Genomic DNA, 7,113 nt, shown 5'->3' on the forward strand with positions numbered 1-7,113 from the left:
CCTGTGGCCAAGCAACAGCGGCACGGACATGAGCGGGAGCGGGGCAGGCAGCAGCGGCATCATCAGCATGGACCACCACCAGCAGCTCCCCCGCAGAGTTGAGGTGGTGATGGCGGAGGAGCTGGGGGCCGGGGACTACTTCTCCAGGCCGCCATCGGCGTCGTCCACCACCAATGCCGGCAAGCTGCTGGCCCTGCCCAGCCCCAGGTTACCCCTCCAGCCACAGCCGCTCTTCACCGCTGGGTTCACCGTCCCGGCCTTGCACCCCTTCGCCGGCCTCACCTTGCGTTGGGTGTGTGCGCGCAGGATTCGCCGTCGTCGCCCTGCGGTGCTAGTCTGCTGCAGCAGGGGGGAGGAGGATGGCCATGCCCAACCTGGAGGCCGGAGGGATGAGCACCGTGGGCACGGACCTGGCCCTCGCCACTCCCTCCTACTGGTGAAGCCTGAAGCTGAGCTCCTTCCCTTCCCCTCCCCTGCAAATGAGATACTCCCACGCTTGCTGCATTCATCAGCAGGCATGCAGAACCAAGCAATGTGCAAAGCAAAGGGGCTGGTGTGTTCTCTCTCGCTCTGTGTGTGCTCGACTTGGACGGATGTGCAGTGTTTGGTGAAGATGGTGGCCGCAACCCATGATTATACTTGTACTGGCGTCAATGGTCCACTTGGACGACTGCCAGCACCCCTGGTGGAATTCAAGCTACAGCCAACATTAGCAGGAATTTAAGCTACTGCATTCAAACTGACAAACTACTAGTAGAGAGTGAAAATTTTAGATTTTTATGTAGCAATACTAAAACATCAAAACTCTGGTGAGCGAGTTCATCTCCAGGATTTTCGCAGAAATTCTGTGAGTAGCAACATGTATATTTGCTAGTGGATATACACTGATGAAATAATCGAGCTCCTATTTTGTCGAACTGAATTGAACTAAACAAAATTTTAGAAATGAAACTGAAGTAGAATACAAATTTGAACTAAACTAGAATAAGAAATTAAACTCAGCTAAAATAACAAATAGTTGAACCTTTCTTTTAGCTGCAATATCATGAAATAGTACCAGACTATAAGGTTTAATACATGAAAGCGGAAATATATAAGCAGGCATCGCCGCCGGCAATACTTGGTGCACCAGAGAACCTGCAATGCTAGGTTTGTTGAGAGAGGACTGAGGGCAGTACATCCCCGTGGCAGATAAGTAATTTCAAGTTCTATATGAACCAGCACTGCTGGATTTGTTAAGAAAGTACTAAGGGCAACACATCGCCTCCAAAGCTTCTGGGTGCAGGACAAAACACGTCGTGCTTGGCCGCCTACGATGCGTCCATCGACGCATCGCGTACTCAGAACTTGAGGAGGCGCTTCAGGACTAGCCAAACCTGCTTATTGGAGAAGCCAAGAGGCTTCATGGCCTCTAACACTTTCTAGTAGCATTACAATTGTTGGAAACCATGGCGTTTAATCAAATGGTTCAGGGATCACTCCCAGTCAGTCCCACTGCTACCTGTGTTGCAGAGAACATGAATATAAAGCAGATGGTGACTCATCAATTTTTCTTTACGATATATCTAAACTTACAGAATTTTCAAACTTGCACTGACGATACTTTAGGTGATATATCTAAACTTTACAGAATTTTGAAGAAACTTGCTGCAAATCATCACTTATTTAGGTGATATATCTAAACTTACAGAGTTTTGAAACTTGCACTGAAGATATTTCAGTAAAGTTTCTTCAAATTTTATCACATAAAACTTGCACTTACAAATTTTATCCAAATATTTTGGTTCTCGTAGGGGCATTTTGACAAGCAACTATAGAGCATCAAATTTAGCACATAAGTAGCATGAGATTTGAATTGACATCAGCAAAAAGAAATAGCAACATGAGCTCCCTTTGTGGTTCATACATTTTGGACTGAAGGATAATCTAACATCTTGAGCTGATGTACAGGGTGAACCTCTCTTGTGGTTCATATTTTGAAGATCCTTCAGTTCAGTTACCATCAACACGCAACACACATACAACCCAACGCAGGAGATGGCCATGGAGCTTACCAACAGTAGGATCCCGGCGCTGGATCTTGAGGGGTAAAAGGCAGGATTCTGGAGTGGAGCTCGGGGGTAGGGGGATGGCGGCCGGGGCCAACATGGGAGTTGCGTGTTCGCGCGACTCCAGGGCCGACGAGATCCGGCGCTCGACGGACGGGATCCAGCGACCCAACGGTGAGGGGTCATGGCGGGGGGTGGGAGCAGGTGGTTGAGGCAGTATCCGCACCTCCGGTGGCCAGTGGTCGGTGGAGGAAGGCAGGGCAGCCGGTGAAGGAAGGCGGGCGGCGCTAGGGTGGAGGGAGGACGGCGGCGCTGGTAGAGGGAGGAAGACGAAGCAGGCGGGGAGGGAAGGAAGGCTGCCGGCGTGATGGGGAAGGACGCGGCCGGCGCGGTGGGGAGGAATGCGGCCGGCGCAGTGGGGAGGGGCGCGGAGGTCGCGGTGGGGAGGAAGGTTGCCGGCGCGGTGGGGAGGGACGCGGCCGGCGCGGTGGCGAGGAAGGCGGCCGGCGCGGTGGGGAGGGACGAGGCCGGCGCGGTGGGGAGGAAGGCGGTGGGGAGGGACGCGGCCGGCGCGGTGGGGAGGAAAGGAGGCCGGCGCGCACGGAGGAAGAGGCGGAGGGAGTGTCAAGAGGAGAGGATGGGTACGTTTTTGTTTTTTTAGGCTGTTAGGGTGGGATGTTTTTGTTTCTTTTACTGATTCGGGAAAACGCATCGCGTCTCTATATAGGCGCGGGGGTAACAGAATAATATTCTGTTACCAGTAACAGAATAGCTCTGTCCTATATATATCGTGTCCCGCCGTGTAACGGTCTGGTTCAACCCAGCACAAACCGATGTAAATTTATAGCAATTTTTTTTATCGTGCCGCTGTAATTTTACGTTGACGCTGGAAGGTCGTGGGGATTAGGAGCTAGCCCACCCCATACATCAATAGATGCGAGCGGTTTCGTCTGAACGCCGACTAGCGGGCGGTGATTGGCGGCGTGCTAGATGGCGGTCTTTTTCACTATTTTGACCCTTTCAAAAAACTTTCGCACAAAATAAACTCCAGGCAAAACTATTTCACGATCTGACCCTTTTGATAACGCCACAGGACGTGGCGTTTCTTCTCTATTTAGAAACGCCGAGCTAGCTAGCGTTGCTGCACTTCATAAATAAATGGTAATATGGACAAGCTAGTAGAAACGCCAAACCCCTTGGCGTTTCATGCTTGGGCGGCAACGCCGGTCTCCCTTGGCGTTTCCAGCAACGCAACATACTTTGGCGTTTCTGCCCTGCCATGTAGTGTCTCGATCAGGCCAGCAACGCTAGCTAGCTCGGTGTTTTTAAATAGAGATGAAACGCCATGATCGGTGGCGTTACCAAAAGGGTCAGATTGTGAAATAGTTTTGTGTGGAGTTCATTTTGTGCGAAAGTTTCTTGACAGGGTCAAAATAGTGAAAAGAGCCCTAGATGGCGAGGTGCTCGGCGGAGAATTCTCATCGGATGATTCCCTCGCTCCCCTGTCCATCTCTCCCCCCGTCCTCTCGTGCGACTCGGAGACCGACAGCGGCAGTGGTGATGGAGCGTACAACGATTTTGCGGCGGCGACCAATCCCAAATCCATCCCACTGCTCAGTCGGATAAGGCGCTTGCGACAACCAACATTCACCGAACCAGATTTTCCATTTCCTCGACAGGCGGCTCCGGCACAGGTTCTCCACGTTTCTCACGCTCCCTCTTCTACTTCCCTTCCAACCCCAGCTCACCCTGCTAGATCTGAATGATTGCCTTGCAGGAATGAAAGTGCGCCCTATGTTCAGATTCCAGAAGCTATGCCACGGCCGCCTACAATTCCACCCAGGATAGCTAATTTGCATGCATGTTTGATTTCTGATCTCTTCCCAATCTGTCCTGTTCATTCAATTTTATACGGTCATAGTTTAGCTAGGCTCCATATATCCGTAGTTGCAAAACAATTCTTGAGATTTCCTTGGTAAAATTTCTGGAATATTACATAATATTGCCTGTGCCATCATAACATTTGTTTATCCCCTAGTATAAAAATACCAAAGTGAGGTCTCTATACATACATACGAGAAGCACCTCTTTAATTGTAATTTGCTGGTAGAAACATCGACCCGTTATTACTGGACATGAAGTAGCTTTTACAAATGCTATAGGTAATTGCGTGGAAATTGTTCTGAGAAATTGTTGTCGAGATAGGTAATTACATACTTGAGAACAGTTGCTCTTTAAGATTTCTTGAGCTTTATTCCGGGTGCTCAAGTGAAGCAATTGCTTCTCACTGAAGGGTCTGTTTCTTTCTTGGACGGGTCAGGTTGTTCCTATTTTCTCTTTTATTCAGATTGGATTTGTAAATCAGAAAGTGTGATGCTCAACGAGATTCAGGTCGCGCTAAGACATCAACAATCAGTGCCGACAAGCCTCCACTATCTATTGCAGAAATGAAGAACCGTGTTGATTGCTTATCCTGAATATGATTTTGGGCAAATAGGACCTGACTAGCTTCTAAATCTGCTGAACTGTACTTATCATAGTGTGAAACTAATTTTGCTTTTGCTCTTCTAAAGGCCATCTCACGTTGATCCATAATTTGCCAGAGGAGATGGCTCAGTTGGAAGTTATGTTCAGTTTCTTGATCCTTATGCTAATTCTCTGTCCATTTGTAAGACGGCTGGTGATGTTCAGAATAATAAGGGAAGTGCCTTGCACCTAAATGTCAAATGAAAAAGTAGAGCTGGAGGTTGTGGTCTGTATCCTTGCCATGGTTGCTCCTTGCTAATACAGGCTTTTATATTTGAATGCTCGCTACTCTCGCACATATATAGATTTTTCATTATAGATGCAAATTTGGAGCCGCTTAAATTTGCTTGCCCGTCATTTTACTTAGCAATCTGCAAAAAAAAAAGCAGGACACCATAGATTGCTTGGCAATAAAGATCGACATAAATTAGCAATTTGTGTGTAGCCTTAGAAGTCTATATATTTATTAAATTCTGAATTACTTGTGCTCGCGTCCTTAGTGTGATGGTTGCTTTGCCTTATGATCAAATTCTCAATTGGTAATGGTGACTACATTAGACTGTTTAAGCAACTAAGCAACTCAAGTCCCATGGTGACTACAAGTCATGTGTGGCCGCTGCACTATTCTTGTATGTTCTTCTATTTTCAATGGAAGCATTCAATCATATTTGTTTTTTTCTCTCACATCAGTTTATATACCTCTCCATGGATCATTCAGGTGTAAAAATATGGATTTTCACTTTTGACCTGCAGTATTTGACGGTCTCTGTGTGGAGGGTTTCAGAACTTTCTCTAGGCGCAGACCTGAATACTAGCAGTACACGCTTGCAGCTAGCAAAAAATGCAAGATGCAGGGTCGTGTTTTCTTTTTCCAATGCATGGTAATGAAGCCTGCTAATCCTCAAGTGTTATATGTGCGCTTGTGTGTTGGTATACTTCTGAGAACTGAAAATATTTTGTTTTCAGGTATCTGTTCAGGTGGATGACTGCTAATTTATGTGGGATAGGAATGTCTTCATATTTGTGGTGGGTACAAGTAATATTAAATTGAAATTTGAGGCCCTCTTTTCATTACAACCAGTGGCAAAATTTAGGTTTTGGTGAGAAGAAAGGTGAACCTAATGGCTACAGCACTATCAAGAAGAATGTTTTAATCGCTGGAGAAATTGAGGAAAAAATGAAGTTGATAGAAGAACGAGCAATAAATATCTATTAAACACGTATATAGATTGCTTGGCTATAAAGATCGACATAAATTAGCATTACTTGTTTTGGGCATAACTGAACGTACAAGCTTAATACTACTGAAATTCTAAAATCTATTTGTATGTGTTCGATCAGAAGTAATGTTTGGTTTTGTTCATAGGTCGTCCCCTGTTTTGTCATTCCAACTAACTGAAAGAGATTGTAATTGGGTCAACAAATGGCATACATTTTTTTTAAGTTGACAAACCTATTTTGTTGAAAATCTGAACTTTGTAGTTCAGTAGCTATTGTGTAGGTGTATTTCAATCTTATGGCTTTTTTTGCTTGAGATTCGTATACTGTATGATGTTGAGTTTGTTCACATTAACCTATGTTCCTATTTTGCTGAGCTATCCACTAAAATATGCTTAATTTCTTTTTAATTCCCCGTGTTTACTACCACAGTACCACTATATTTGATATGTTTTTATTTAGTTCCATTTAATATTGATTCAGCTATATTATGGGTGGCTTTGGCATTTTCCCCTTACAATCGTGTGTCTGACGAATTATGGGGAGTGCCTCTTTCACATTAATGTTCATTGCAAACTAATCATGAAATTCAATTACTTCAGGTCTTTACTTTCAACATGATCTACCTCCAATTTTTTGCTCCTTTTGTTTCATCACAAAGCAATGAAGTTTAGTACTCCCTCTGTTCACTTTTATAAGACGCTGTAGACATTTCAGACAGTGCCTAAAACAGTTCAATCTTAGCTGTCTGAAACGTCTTATAAAAATGAACGGAGGGAGTAGCATAACTTCTAGTAGTATTAAGAAAATCCATATTGAAGGGACTTAAGATACTTCTATGTTTTATTTTGATGACACTCAGGTGTCAGACTAGTTAGACTTAGACATTGTCGTAAATAGTTGCTAGACACAGACTAGTTCAATATGACGACTCCTACCATTGAAGCTGGCACAGTTTGATAAAAGACATGGTTAGTGAGCATTTAAACAATAGTTACAGAATTTGGCTTTTTGTCTTGTTTCTCACTATACTTTTGATTCACCTGCAGCTAGCATGTTATGGGTTCATGTGATTCTGATGAATTTGGTACATCAAAAATCCCACTGTGATATCTTTGATTTTGACATTATATTATTTCTAGTTTAGGGAAGTGAAACCTATTAGTCATAAAGTGTGCATGTGCTTCTGTGATGGTGGCCACTACCTGTTTGTTGGTATACTTTCAAGAATTGAAATATTCTATTTTTTTTAGTATCTCTTCAAGTGGATGACGGTTAATGTACAAGGGATAGAAAGTCATGTCTTCATATTTATGGTCAG

At 44.7% G+C, this 7,113-nt stretch overlaps 1 long non-coding RNA gene and 1 pseudogene across 1 annotated transcript; both read left to right on the top strand.

Moving 5' to 3' along the window:
* The first annotated feature begins 28 nt into the window (after nucleotides 1–28).
* LOC123115360 (protein AMEIOTIC 1-like) lies at nucleotides 29–440 on the top strand (annotated as a pseudogene).
* Nucleotides 441–5,303: 4,863 nt separating this feature from the next.
* LOC123117860 (uncharacterized) lies at nucleotides 5,304–5,791 on the top strand. Its single transcript, XR_006457542.1, has 2 exons — nucleotides 5,304–5,455; nucleotides 5,541–5,791. It is a non-coding gene; the product is annotated as an uncharacterized lncRNA (long non-coding RNA).
* The last annotated feature ends 1,322 nt before the right edge of the window (nucleotides 5,792–7,113 follow it).

Source organism: Triticum aestivum, chromosome 5B (genome assembly GCF_018294505.1).
Source record: "Triticum aestivum cultivar Chinese Spring chromosome 5B, IWGSC CS RefSeq v2.1, whole genome shotgun sequence".
In the NCBI taxonomy this organism is placed as follows: Eukaryota; Viridiplantae; Streptophyta; class Magnoliopsida; order Poales; family Poaceae; genus Triticum; species Triticum aestivum.